Genomic DNA, 15,195 nt, shown 5'->3' on the forward strand with positions numbered 1-15,195 from the left:
GAAATTATTTATTGTTCCAATAATTTGTTCTTCTACCCCCTCATTCTTAACAATTAAGTTATGTAGTCTCCAGATAGCCTTTACTTTTTGTTTCTAGAATCTCTTGTTATTTATCATTTTTATCACATTATTGTCTGAAAAGGATGCATCAAATGAGATAATAATTGTAAAGGGCTTAGTACAGTACCTACCACAGAACAATTGGTACAAATTGCCCTTCTTCTTTTATAAATACCTTTAACTTTATTTTTTAAAAATAAACTCTTACCTTCTGTTTCAGAATCAATACTAAGAAGTGGTTCTAAGGCAGAAGAGCAGTAAGAGCTAGGCAATTGGGGTTAAGTGACTTACCCTGGGTTATATAGCTTGGAAGTGTCTGAGAGGGCAGATTTGAACCCAGGACCACCAATCAACCAGCAGCCCCTAATGCCTTTGACTTAAAATGTTTTCCATCACAAACTTTTAAATAATTTTATCTAATTTGATGAAGTGAGATGATAGATTATGTCTTCATAATTCTATTAGGATCCAATGAGATAAACATGTATAAAGCATTGCAAACCTCAAAGTATTATACAAATGCTAGTTATTACTACTACTGCTGCTGCTGCTATAGTATTATTACTTCTACTACTATCATCACTACTGCTTCTATTAAGACAACCACCACCATCACCATCACTATCACCACCACTACTACTACAACCACTATAATTACTACTACCTACTACAACTACCACTTCCACCACTACTACTACTACTGCTTCTTCTACCACTACCACTACTACTGCTACTCACTACAACTACTACTACCACCATTATTATTACTGATACTATCATTATTACCACTACTACCACTATCACCACCATTCCCACTACTACTACTACTACTACAACCACTATTACTACTACAAATACCACTACCACCACTATTATTATGAATATTATCACTGTTATCATTATTACCACATCACCACCACCACCACTACTACTACTATGACTACTGTTACGACTAACTACTGCAACTGCCACTACCACCATTTACTATCAGTACTATCACTGCTACTACTACTACCCCTATAATCACCACCACCACCATCATCACCATTATCACCACCACCACTACTACAACCACTGCTATTACTAATACCTACTACACCTATCACTACCACCACTACTACTTCTACCACCATCACTATTACTACTAGCTACCATAACTACCACTACCACCACTCTTATTACTGTTACTTTCGCTAATATCAGCAGTACTACTATTACCACCACCATCATTTCCATGACTGTAACTATAATGCAATTTTCCAAATATGATTCGATCCAGTTTTTTTCTTCTATTCAATCCTCAGCTCAGTAAATTTCCATCTGTATTGCATACCCCAGAGATATGTATAGATCCTAAACCTAATCTGATGAACACTGAGCCATGCCAGATAATCTTCCACAGAGGCATAGATATCCTGCTCCTCTCAACTAGGGGGATTGGGGTCAGACTATCCCAGCTGATAAGAGATCTAGCTGGCCCCAGGCTTAATTGCATTTCTTTGAGTTGATGATCATCTGCTTTTCTATTCTGCCACCCAGCAGATACTGGATCTCTTTTCCCTTTTCAGCTCTGCTTCTTCATCTCTTTCATTCTTATTTTGTTCATTCTTCATCTTCCTGCTGGTAACTGTCACTACCCAGGAACTCCTACCTTGGGGATATATAATTGTGATGAATGAAAGGTCATTGCATCCAGTCCATCCCAGACCTGTCCATACCATCTTCAGCCATTTTTCATCTTGTATTTCTGTTTCTGCTGCTGCTCTTGCTGCTCTCATCTCACAGGCCCTGGGGCCAGACTGAGCTAATTAGTGAGAGCTTGCTATATTTAGCTGGCCCATGATTCTCTCATCTTCTACTCTGTCTCTGGTACATCCTTCTTTTCTACCTCTAGCTCTGGGAACTATAATCAAATCATCACTACTATTGCTTTTGGAATGGGCTTGTCAATTGACTACACTATTATCCTGCTCATCAACTTTGTTCCCATACCGAAATAGTCTTACTTGACCTTTACCGGTATATATATGCTATCTCCTCCTACAAAAAGGTGAACTACTTGAATGCAGGAATTCCCTTTTGGTATTTGAATCTGCAGTGCCTGGCACACAGAAATATTTAATAAGTGCTTTTTCTTTCATTCACATATAAAAATAAATTCTAAATGGATTGATGACAAATGTTTTTAAAAACCACTCACATGAAAATTAAAGGATAATGAAATATTCTATATTTGACAATCTTGGAGAGTTAAAAATTTAATAAAAAAAGAAATTACAAAAAGAAGTGATTATAAAAAAACAAAGAACATAATGTAAAGCTATGCATCAAGGAACAAAAGGAAAGAAAGATAGGAAAAAAAACCCTCTGTAATAAACATTTTTGCCCTTGTCTTTCTTCTCTAACTTCACTCTCTCTGATAGTGATCATATTGGCTCCCATGGATTTAAGTATCTCCTCTATGTAGATGACTATGTATTTAGCCCCAGTTTCTCTCCAAAACTCCAATCGTATATTACCGACTGCTTGTTGTGCATCTCTACCAGAATGTCATACTCAATAATTCATATACAATGAAAAGGAAATTATTAGGAAGTATTTCATTTGCACTAAACTCTGATTTCTCCACAAACCCAACAGCAGCTATAAAGAAACTAATAAAGTTTGCATGGCTCTGCCAATCAAACTAACAAAATCCACTTTATGTGAATAAAAAAATAGCAAAATTCATTTGGGGAAATAAAAAGTCAAGAATCCCAAAGGAAATAACGAAATAAAAAAGTGGGAAGACAGAAGCTTAGCAGTACCAGAGCTCAAAATGTATCATAAAATGGCAATTATATAAATTTACATTAAAAACTATTTGGTACGGGGGCAGCTGGGTAGCTCAGTGGATTGAGAGCTAGCCCTAGACATGGGAGGCCCTCGGTTCAAATCTGGCCTCAGACACTTCCCAGTTGTGTGACCCTGGGCAAGTCACTTGACCCTCATTGCCTAGCCCTTACCACTCTTCTGCCTTGGAGCCAATACACAGTATTGACTCCAAGATGTAAGGTAAGGGTTTAAAAAAAAAACAAACTATTTGGTACTTATAAAAAATAAAAAAGTTGCTCAATGAATAGATTAGTTGCATAAGACTCAGATACAATCTAATAGTAGCAATGTTTGATAAATTTCCAGGATGTTAACCACTAACATAAGGTCTCATTCCGAGGGGAAGATCTAGGAAAGCTGAAAAGTGGTTTGGCATAAATTTGGTTTAGATCAACACCTCTAACTATACGCCATAATATTCTTCAAATGGTTATAAGACCTAAGGAGGTTAGGCCATAAGCAAATTAGAGGATAGGGAAATTTTGGCATCTGTAAGCAGGGAAATAATCCTTGAACAAACAAGAAATAAAGAGTTTGACAGAAGATAACCTGGAAAATTCTGATTACATAAAATGGAAAAGTTTCTATGAAATAAAATCCATTCAGTCAGAATTAGAAGGGAAACCATTAACTGGGAAAAACATGTGGGCAGCATATTTTTCTTATAATACTTGATATCCAAGATATATGGAAGATCGATAAAAATATCAATCAATAAACATGGAAGGGACTAGTGCTAGAAATACAAAAAAGCCAAAAGATAATTTCTGCCCTCAAGGAGCTCATAATCTAATGGAGGAGACAACAAGCAAACAAATATGCCCAATAAGTTATATACAGATAGATGAATAGTAAATATTTAACAGAAGGAAGGTACTAAAATTAAGAGGGGTTGGGAGAGACTTCCTACAGAAAATGGGGTTTTAGTTAGGACTTGAAGGAAACCAAGGAAGTCAAGGAATAGAAATGAAGAGGGAGAACATTCTGGGCATGGAGGACAATGGAAATGCCTAGAACTGAGAGATGGTATGTCTTGTTCAAGAAACATTAAGGAAGCTGATGTCATGGGATCAAATAGTACATATCAGGGAAATGTATAAGAAGATTAGAAAAGAAGGTCAGGGAAATAGAATATGAAGGACTTTGATTGCCAACCAGAAGATTTTGTATTTGATCCTAGGGGTAATTGGGAGCCACTGGAGTTTACTAGCTAAGTAGGTGATGTTGATTGGACATGACTTTAGAAATCATTTTGGTTTTAAAATCAAGCAAGAGCTAGAAAAAAATCATAAAATGTAAAATCAATAATTTTGATTACATCAAATTAAAAAGGTTTTGTACAAACAAAACCAATGCAACCAAAATCAGAAGGGAAGCAACAAATTGGTAAACAATCTTCAGAATGAAAACCTCTGACAAAGGTCTAATTACTCAAATTTATGAAGAGCTAAACCAATTATGCAAAAAAATAAAGCCATTCTCCAATTGATAAATGGGCAAGGGACATAAATAGGCAATTTTCAGTTAAAGAAATAAAATCTATTAATAAGCACATGAAAAAGTGTTCTAAATCTCTTATAATCAGAGAGATGCAAATCAAAACAACTCTGAGGTATCACCTCACACCTGGCAGATTGGCTAATATGACAGCAAAGGAAAGTAATGAATGCTGGAGGGGATGTGGCAAAGTCAGGACATTAATGCATTGCTGGTGGAGTTGTGAATTCATCCAACCATTTTGGAGGGCAATTTGGAACTATGCCCAAAGGGCACTAAAAGACACTCTGCTCTTTGATCCAGCCATGACACTGCTGGGTTTGTACCCCAAAGAGATAATAAGGAAAAAAGACTTGTACAAGAATATTCATAGCTGCACTCTCTGTTATGGCAACAAATTGGAAAATGAGGGGATACCCTCCAATTGGGGAATGACTGAACAAATTGTGTTATCTGTTAGTGATGGAATACTATTGTGTTCAAAGGAAAAATGAAGTGGAGGAATTCCATGGAGACTGGAACAACCTCCAGGAATTGATGCAGAGTGAGAGGACCAGAACCAGGAGAACACTGTACACAGAAACCGGTACACTGTGGTACAATAGAATGTAATGGGCTTCTCCATTCATGGCAATGCAGTGATCCTGAACAACTTGGAGGGATCTATGAGAAAAACCACTATCCACATTCAGAGGAAAAACTGTGGGAGTAGAAACACAGAAGAAAAACAACTGCTTGAACACATGGGTCGAGGGGATACGGCTGGGGATGTAGATTCTAAAAGAACATCCTAATGCAAACACCAACAACATGGAAATGGGTTCTGATCCAGGACACATGTAATACCCAGTGGAATTGCACGTCAGCTATGGGAAGGGTGGGTGGAGGGGAGGGAGGAAAATAATATGATTCTTTTAACCAATGAATAATGTTATAAATTGACTAAATTAATTTAAATTTAAAAAGAAATAATTTTGGTGATTGAATGGAGAGAGACTTAAAATACTTAAGGTAGGCAGATCCACAAGCAAGCTATTACAAAAGACCAGGCATGAACTGATGAAGGCCTGCATTCGAGTGGTGACAGTGTCAGAGAAGAGAAGGGGGTATATTTAAGAGATGTTGCAATTATGAAATCAATAAGCCTTAGCCACAGACTGGATATGGAGGGTGAGAGATCATGAAGAATTGAAGATGACTCCTTGGTTGTGAATGTGGGAGACTTGGAGACCAGTGGTGCCCTGGAGAATAAAAAGGACATTTAGGGGAAGGGGCAGGGGTTGCATAGAACAGGTGCTGAGTTCCCCTGATAACTTCCAGGGAAAGCATGGCTCAACAATGTAAGACTTATGGTTGAGAAATCAAAACAATACCCATATCAGACAATGAGCATGGAAGAGAGTGACTCTGTCCTCTGTCTCCCTCTTTCTTTGACTCAATGTGTAGGGGCCACTCTTCCCCAAACCCAACAGTAATGGTGACTGAAAGCATACATCAGAATAAGTATTGACTTAGGCCAGCCAGAGCCTGGATTTTGGGCCACTGACTGCTTCTTCTTTTTCAGTTCATTTCCTAAGGAGTGATCTTGAGATGGAGGTTTTCTTGTTAGTTTAAGAAGTCTGGAGGTCTTGGGTCCTTCAACTGGAGAAGACTGGCAGGAAGATAAGTTTCTGTATCAGAGAGGATGGCAGGAGGAGCCCATGTTGAGGGCTGTATGAAGCCTATGAAATGGCAAAATCCTTCATGATAAAACTTAAGGAAAAAAGAGACCTCCTCCAGTTTTGCCCTTAATTTTCAAAGTGTTCCTGAAATACACACACACACACACACACACACACACACACACACACACACACACACAAAGAGAGAGAGCCTACTTTTTTCGTAAATAAAATCTTTTTACCCTAACCACCAATATAATAATTTCAGAAACTTATTCATCTTATAATCTACTTCCTTGGTAGTTTTGTGGATTTGGAAATTTCATCAGAACCAGTATTCCATCCACTCATATGAGAAGCCATCCCCACCTGCCTTCTTGCCCTCCTTTTGCCAGTTATCCTCCTCTGCCTCTCTGAGGCAGAAACTTATCCTCCTGCCAGTTATCTCCAACTGAGGGACCATGATCGTGGACATGAAGGGAAACTATTTAACAGTATAGAGCTAAGGTGAAATGTAAAATGCCAATTTAGCTGTCCCACAAATTGTTACATATCCTGACATTTGAGATGTCACCATCTTGGAAGAACATAATAGTTACAAAGTACTGTGTCCTGTTTTGAGGATTTGTCAAAGTGTACCCATGAGTCTTCTGAGCCAAGCAAAAATTTTGCATGTGGAGAATAAAACTAATTTATAGTTTAGAGGATAGATAGAAAGAGTTTTGGGCAAAAACATAATTAGCACAATATAAATGAAAGGTATTAAATGTAAGAAAGCCTGCCCTCCTCTGCCCTGGAGAAATTAGCTCCAGAGACAACCAGTAAATGTAAAATAGGATGCAAAAAATACTGGAGCATATAATTCAAAGACAAGCAGCATATAGCATAGTGAAAAGAAACCCAGGCTCAAACCCAGGAAGACGCTGGTTAAAGTCTTGATTCCTCATGCATGACTTTGAGTAAATCATTTAATCTCTCAGTGATCAAGGTGACTCTCTCAGACTAGGAATTGCAGGGAAGGTTCTACATTTGTATAGGGAATTTCCACACCAGATGTTTCTATACCAAGGAAATCACAGGTACCTCTCCCTATTCCTAAAATTTTATGTATCTGAAATTGCTGCAAGAGTAAAATTAAAGGAAGAATGTTATGTGGTAGGACTGGCTGGTTAAGGGCCCATAAAGCTCTGTTCCATTTTGAGCCCTACCCACACTACACAATTCTTGGCTGTCTGAGAGGAAAGTGGAGGGCAGGGGTGGGGGGCGAGGGCTGGGAGGGATGTGGAGGGAGGGCATCACTCTTGGCCTTGTCTCAGTAGCAATTGCAATTTGGGAGTAATTCTGAGGGTACACTGCCAAAGAGTGTTAGAACAATCCAAATTGGTTGCTGGGTGGAGGTGGTGTGTCTAAATTCTTCTTGGATTAACACCTGTATTATTTTCCTTTTACATAGTCTGAGGAGAGAAAGGAGGCTGACTAGTGAGTTTGAAACTCCCCCAAAGTTAGCCGCACTGGACAAGTGGTCCACGAGATGGCAGCATTGGTTCCCCGAGGACCACAGCCACAGGGACAATTCAAGTTCCTAAGTGAGGCAAGGGTATTAAGGAGAGAGAGGAAGGCGATCTGCTGTGTGTAGCCCAAGTTGAGGGACTCTTCAAGGGGAACCTTAAGGAAAAAGAGAAACCTCCAGTTTTGCTCAACTTTCAAAACTTTGCTCAACAATCAAAATGAAAAAATGGAATCTTTTCACTCTATTACAAATATGAATAATAGGGAAATAGGTTTTGAGCAATAATAATGTATAATACTTGTATAACTCAGTGGAATTGTTTGTCAGCTCTGGGAGGAGGGAAGAGTGGAGGGAGGGAACACAAATCATATAACCATGGAAAAATATTGTAAATAAAATCTAAAAATAAATAAAATCTTTAACTCCAGCAACCAAAAAAATTTTGGAGACTTACTTTACTCTAATTTAATTCCTTGGTATTTTGGTGAATTTGAAATTTTATCAATGCCAATATTTCATACCCTCATAGGTGGCCACCCCTGTGTGATTCTTGGTCCAGATTTTATCATTAATTCTCCTTCTGAACACTTTAGTTCTGAGTTCCTGTCTTTCTCACCCTATACAAGGCATCTAGGTAATTCAGTGTTTAAAGTACTGGGCTTAGAATCAGGAAGACCTGAGTTCAGATGTAGCCTCAGACACTACCTGTATGACCCTAGATAAATCTTTTAACTTCTGCCTGCTTCAGTTTCTTCAACTGAGAAATGGAAATAAGAATATGTATCTTCCAAGGTTGCTGTGGAGATGCAATGAGATAAATATATGTAAAGCCCTTAGACCAGTGCCTAGCTAGCTATTTATTGGAATCCAACATTACAGGTGTTTAATAAATGTATGTTTCTTCCTGACAGTGCCAAGGATTTTGGTGGCAGGAACTTTCTTTTTCTAGGACTTTAATAGATGTGACTGCTGATGAAACAGTGTAGCCCTTGCAGAAACAAGTGCCAGGTAACATCTTCACAAAGATTCATTTTTCCCTAGGAAAATGTCTCTAACTATTCTGGAGAGTTCTGCCCACAGGGCTTTAAAACTGTACATACCCTTTGATCCAGCAATGCCACCACTAGGTCTGTATCCCAGAGAGATCTTTTAAAAGGGAAAGGACCTGCTTGTACAAAAATATGTATAGCAGCTCTTTTTGTGGTAGCAAAAAAGGGAGGTCCACCAAATGTTGAATGGCTGAACAAGTAAATTGTGGTATATGATTGTAATGGAATACTACCATACTACTAGAAAAGATGAGCAGGAATTCAGAAAAACTTGGAAAGATCTACATGAACTGATACAAAGTGAAGTGAGCAGAACCAGAACATTGTACAGAGTAAAAACAATATTATATGATGAACATTTATGAATGACTTAGCTATTCTTAACATTAGAGTGATCCAAGAAAATTCTGAAGGACTCATGATGATAAATGCCATCTGCCTTCAAAGAAAGAAATTATGGAGTCTGAATGCAGACTGAAACATACTATATTTCATTTTATTTCTTTCCTTTTTTTGGTTTGCTTTCTCTTTCACAAAATTACTAATATGGAAAGATATTTTACACTATTACACATATAAAATCTTTATTAGATTTGCTTGCTATCTCAGGGAGAGATAGGGAAGGGAAGGAAGGAAGATAAGAATTTGACTCAAATGTTTAAAAAATGAAGATTAAAATTATTTTTTCATGTTTGAGGAAAAAAATTAAATACATGTCTCCAAAAGTTGGGTTGGAAACAGGGGCAGTGTGTGTGTGTGTGTGTGTGTGTGTGTGTGTGTGTGTGTGTGTGCATGCACATGCGTGTACGTGCATGCTCTTGCTTGGTTTGTAAGTCTTGGGCTGTAGCCTTCAGCATCTGAAGGGAGGTGGTGGCCATGGTTTGAATTATCTAACACATGCTTCCTCCTGTCTATTCCTCAAGGTGCCTTTCTGCTTCAACTAAGCTAGTTTACCCACAGTGAAGGTGGCAGCTGGTTGGCATTTGGTAGGAATGGTGGTACATTTTTCCATGGAATTTCTCCCTTGTATGATCACTGTGGGAGGTTATGCTGAAAGCAGGAGTAAGAGTATGGTGGGCTATGTTATTCCTTGAACTCTTGGGCTTACTTTCCTGACTGTGGCAGCTAATGGTTGATGTGGCAGTGGCAAATCTGGATCAAAGATAACAAGTCCATTATCTATAAGAATTGCTTCCCTGAATTATATTTGCAGAAACTAAGCCAGAAGCAGAGGTGATGGTTTGAATGGGAGTGGGGAGGGAATGCTATTCCCAAGGCTCTCAGAGTTCAGAGTATTGAGCTTTCTCCATTGGTTCAGAGGGGAAGTGGTCATCAAAGTGGTGGTGGTTTACCTGACAAAAGAAGTCAGAAAGAGAAGAAAAAACAGGTTTGAGGGATAGAGTTGAAGGAAAATATTATAGATTTTTTTTTCCAGAACCATTGCTTAGAAAAAGTGGAACATAATAATAAAAATAGCTGACATTTATGTAAAGAGTCCTTAATTGGCTTAGAAATCACTTTACATACATTATCTTAACATTTTTTAATGTATTATTTTTTAAACATTCTTTTTCATTTAAATGTTGAATTTTAAATGCTCTCTCTCAGGGCAGGTAGGTGGCAAGTGGATAGAGAGCCAAATATGGATTAGGGAGGATCTGGGTTCAAATATAGCCTCAGACACTTCCTACCAATGTACCTGGGCAAGTCACTTAACCCTGTTTGCATAGCCCTTACCCTTCTTAGAGCTGTTATTAAGACAGAAAGAAAGGATTTTTAAAAAATTCCCTCCCTCCCTCTTCCTTCTCCTCCACTCACTGAGAAGTCAAGCAATATTATATCAATTATACATGTGAAGTCATGCAAATAGCCATTAAAAAAGGCAAAAAACAAAGTAAGAAAATTATGTGTTAATTTGTACTCAGAGTTCATTAGTTCTCTCTGGAGGTATTTTAAAATTATGAGTCTTTTGGAATTATCATTAATCATTGTATTGATCAGAGTAACAAAGTCATTCACATTTGATCATCATTACAACATTGCTGTTACTGTGCACAATGATGTCTCAATTTTCAATTCACTTTGCATCAGTTCATATAGGTCTTATCATGTTTTTTTTCTGACCCATCCTTTGTTATTTCCAAGAGTACAATAGTACTCCATCAAAATCATATGCCACAGGTTGTTCAGCTATACCCCAATTAATGAGCATCTTTTCAATTTCCAATTATTTTCCACTTCAAAAAGAGATGCTCTAAATATTTTTGTACACATAGGTCCTTTCCCTTTTTCTTTGATTTTGTTAAGATACAGACCTAGTGGTGGTATTGCTGGGTCAAAGGGTATGCACAGTTTTATAGCTAATTGAGCATTGTTCCAAATTGTTCTCCAGAATGGTTAGACCATTTCACTGCTCGACCAACATTTCATTAGTGTATCTATTTTTTCTTCATCCTCTCCAGAATTTATCTTCTGATAAGTGTGAGGTGATACCTCAGAATTGTTTTAATTTGCCTTATATCCTTTGACATTTTATCAATTAAGGAATGGATAATATTTTTCTAAAACTGACTCAGTTCCATATTCAGTATACAAAAAATGAAGCTTTTAGCAAAGAAACTGACTATAAAAATTTTTTATTTCTTCATTGTCTGTGGGATCTTTTAGCACTATGTAGTTTTCCTGATTATTCCTTTTAATTTGGTCTCTTTTTGCTTTTACTTTTGACTGAGATTCTATCCCTGCTTTAAAAAAAAATACTCTTTGTGGAAAAGTAAAACTGAATCAAGTTCTGGACTTTCTGCCACTCAGGTGAAACAAACAGCAGTTAGAATGTTAGAGAGAAGATATTGACAAGAATGACAGTTGGGGGGAGGGGCTCCTGGGAGTGGTCTGGGGACGCTGTCTTTTCTGGCCCTCGGACTGGAAGGAGTGTTCTCTCCCTGTCTTGGGACAGAAGTTCCTCTATTCCTGGATTTTCCCAACTGTGTGCTCTACCTGGATTCCTGTGATTGCATCATTGAACAAAAGGATTGAAGGGGAGCAGTTTGAACTGTAAGGCCGGTCTTTAGGGGCGTCAGCCCAAAGAGACCAACCCAACCAGCACTAAAGGTCAGAACCTTTTCTTCCTCTTGCTGTCTACTTAAGAAAGCTAGCTCAGATTAGCATAGACAGGAATAAAAGAAACCCTCCACCAGGCTGTGAGGCCTGGCCTCAGCTCAAAAGCTGATAGAGGCTCAAACCCCATCTGGGGAAAAGTATAAGGAAATCCTTATTCCCTCTGCCCTGATACTTCCCCAATTCAAACTTGTTATACATTCATCTCAAGTTAAATAACCTGCAGTCAGATAAGACGACTGTCATTTCAGGGGAACATAGAGGGAGCTGAACCTCAGGACAGCCATTCAACCATAAACGGTCCTTATTAGACCCCTGCCAGGTGACCTTGGGCAGGGGGGAGGCTTGTCCCTCAGGAAGGCCTGTGCTTACCTGCTTTGGGGTATCTTCAACATCAATCAACAGAGAAGACATGCCCTTAGGCTATCATAGGTGGCCCATTTCTGGGAACCCTATTTTTCAAAGATAGCCTCTCAGCAGGGGGCATCTTCCTTCTTTTACCTCACCAGCAGCCATATTCCCTCTCTCCCTTTAACTCCTCCATTCCCTGTTACAAAACCTTCCTTATTCCCTGTACCTCTTATATCCCTACAATTCCCTTTAAATATTACACCTTGAAGCATATTAGAAGCTGCTCTGGCCTTTTATTTTAACTCTGTGCCTCTGTTTCAAGTGTGGCTCTTGTAAACAAAATATTTCTGGGTTCTGGTATCTAATCCATTCTGCTATCCATGTCAGTTTTGTGGGTGAGCTCATCTCATTTGCATTCACAGTGTATTTCCCTCTATTCTATTACTCCCCTTTTCTACTCCCACTTATCCTACTATATCTTTCATATTTTTCCTCTGTTTTTTTTTTCATTCCTTTTATTTTGCTTTCTTATTTCTTGGTTTCTCATGAAATCATTGGTTTCTAGATGGTCAATTCTGATTTTTAAGACCTGATTTTCCTCTGTCCATTTTTGGTTTTCCTTTTTCAATTGACCCATGTCTCCTTGCATCACTTTCATTTCTCTTTACCACTTTTCCTCTGCCTCTCTTAATTGGTTTTTGAAGTCTTTTTTGAGCTGTTCCAGAATCTGTGTCCAATCATATATTTTTTTTAGATTTTGTGTGTGTTTGCTTTGCTTTCACTGTCCCCCTCTGTGTTTGTACCTTTCTCTTTATCTTCATAAAACTTCTTTAGAGTTAGGTGCGTTTTTTGTTATTTTATCATTTTTTCCTATCTAATTATAGGTTAAGTTCTGTTTTCTGGGATGTTGGGGTATCCTCTTAATCTACAGTCCTTCCTTGATGTTTTTTTTAGCTTATTTTCTTGGTATTTTTTCCAGTTTCAGTTCTTGGAGGATGATGTAATGGTCTGAGGGCTAAGAGCTCTGAGAGCCCCCTTCCCCTGCTCATTCCATTGACTCTTGAGATTCTGATAACTCAAAGACTTGCCTCAGGCTTGGACTTAAGCTTTTGATTTCACTCTGACCTTGATCAGGTCAGGGGCTGATCAAATCCTAGTCCCAGGCTTAGGCACAAGTTTTTGGTCTCATTGTGTACTTGATCCAATCAGGCACACCCTTGTTTGCCCTGTCCTGAAGCCCTGCCCTGAGTTTTAGGCAAAAAGATTTGGGGCAATCCCCCATTAGTACTATCATCCACCCCACACTGTGAACTATGTCTTCACCCCAAGCCCAGACTGGGATTCCTAACTTCTCTACAGGTTTTTGCAAGGGGTGTGGGTTTGCTTATACCACTATTTGCCCAGGCAGGATCTTGGGATATGAATGTTAGTTTGGACTTAGGTTCCAAACCTGTGACAGCAGATGTGGGGTGGGGGTATGTAGCTTACTTTTGACTTGCTCTTCCCTCCTTTCTACAGCCTCTTGTTGATCTCTGCTCCCCTCTCACTCCAGTGCCCAAGACATTCTCTGCCTACTTTTAAGTTTTTCTTTTCTTAAAAGTTGTTTCACTCTCTCTCAATCAAAGGCTAAAACAGAAGTTTTCACTGAGAGAAAAGGGAAGGGTGAAATAGAATGGGGGTAAATTAAATCACATAAGGAGGCATGAAAAATCATTATAGATGGGGGGGGATAAGGGTGGTGACAGGTAATTTTTAAACTTTACTCTCATATTAACTGATTCAGAAAGGGGAAAAACAGGTATACTCAGTGGGGTATAGAATTCTATCTTACCCCATAGAGAAGTATAAGGGGAATAAGACAAGGGAAGGGGGAGGTAAATGAAGGGAGAGGGATATAGGGGAGTGGCATAAAGCAAAATACTGGTGAGGAGGAACAAAGTGAAAGGGAATAGAGCAGGATCTAAAGGGGATAATATGATGGAGGGCAATACACAGTTAATAATCATAATGCTGAATGTGAATGGGATTAACCCATAAAATGGAAGTGGGTTAAAAACCAGACTCCTACTATATGTTGCTTACAAGAAACACATTTGAGGCAGGGTGACACACACACACATTCAAGGTAAAAGGCTAGAGCAGAATTTATTACGCATCATCTAAAGTTAAAAAAAAAAAGCAATAGCAGCAATCATGATACCAGACAATGCTAACGTAGAAACTGATCTGATTAAAAGATATAAGGAAGGAAATTACATTTTGCTAAATGTACTATAAACAATGAAGTAATATCATTATTAAATATCTATGCAACAAATGGTATAGTATCTAGATATCTAAAGGAGAAATTAAAGGAGTTTAAGGAGGAAAAAGATAGTAAGGCCATACTAGTGGAGGATCTTAACTTTCTCCTTTCAGAACTAAATAAATTGAGCCAAAAAATAAGTAAGAAAGAAGTAAGGAAAGTGAATTAAATGTTAGAAAAATTAGAGTTAATAGCTATCTGGAGAAAATTGAACAGGGATAAAAAGGAATATACCTTCATTTCAGCAGCAACAGATCAACCATATACTAGGGCATAAAAATATTGCAAACGCATGCAGAAAAGCATAAATAATAAATGTAACCTTTTCAGATTATAATGTGATAAAAATTATAATAAAATTATAAACTCTTTTATCTACCCACTAACTCTCACATGTCATATCTCAGGAAGCAATCACAGTGGTTTTTTTTTTTTTAATTTGCCTGGGCTGCCCAGGAGGGCAGTGCCTGTGGAATCGGTTTCCTGTCTCATTAATTCCTTGGTTATTTAACTTCCTCTTGTGAGGCTCATCTATACCTCAATTTACTCAGTGGTATTTAACCTCAAGGTCACTGGAAGATTACATAAAAAACACTGGAGAGAGAGAAATTTACTTCCAACATATGGAAAGGAAATTTAAAATTAATTGAAAACTAAATAATCTAATTCTTCAAAATTGGTGGATCAAAAAAGAAATCACAGAAATAATTATGGACTTTGTTAAAGAGAATGACAATGAGGAAACAACATATTAAAATCTGTGAGATACAG

Source organism: Monodelphis domestica, chromosome 1 (genome assembly GCF_027887165.1).
Source record: "Monodelphis domestica isolate mMonDom1 chromosome 1, mMonDom1.pri, whole genome shotgun sequence".
Lineage (NCBI taxonomy): Eukaryota > Metazoa > Chordata > Mammalia > Didelphimorphia > Didelphidae > Monodelphis > Monodelphis domestica.